Consider the following 518-nt stretch of genomic DNA (forward strand, 5'->3'; position numbering starts at 1 on the left):
CTATGAGGCTGTGGCCATCACCATTGCCATTTCCAGACGAAACTAGCCACCATGCCCCGCCAAAGTCATTAGTTTTTTTCTCTTTCTTTTTTGAAATAGAGATGGGGTCTCACTATGTTGCCCAGGCTGGTCTTGAACTCCTGGGCTCAAGTGATCCTCCTGCCTTTATCTCCCAAAGTGCTGGGATTACAGGTGTGAGCCACAGTGCCCAGCTCAGGGTCATTATTTTTTATTGAGCCTGTCCAGTGGGAAGAAATGACAGTGGTAAAGTGATACGTCTTTCTAGAGCATGTCCATCCGCCCTCTGCCACAACGCTACCCAGCTTGGAGTCCCATTTGCCAGTGTCAAGCCCCTCACAAAACGCATCACAGATTATGAGAAAAATTCAATATAATTTATTAAATAGATTCCAAGGGCTCCCGCAGGGAGCATTAACAACTTTTAGTACAATAAATATCAATAAATTAACATAGCTGCCACCTCCTGCCCTCACAAAGGTATCATAAGTAAGATTTAA

The sequence above is a fragment of the Macaca fascicularis genome, chromosome 11, assembly GCF_037993035.2.
Source record: "Macaca fascicularis isolate 582-1 chromosome 11, T2T-MFA8v1.1".
NCBI lineage: Eukaryota > Metazoa > Chordata > Mammalia > Primates > Cercopithecidae > Macaca > Macaca fascicularis.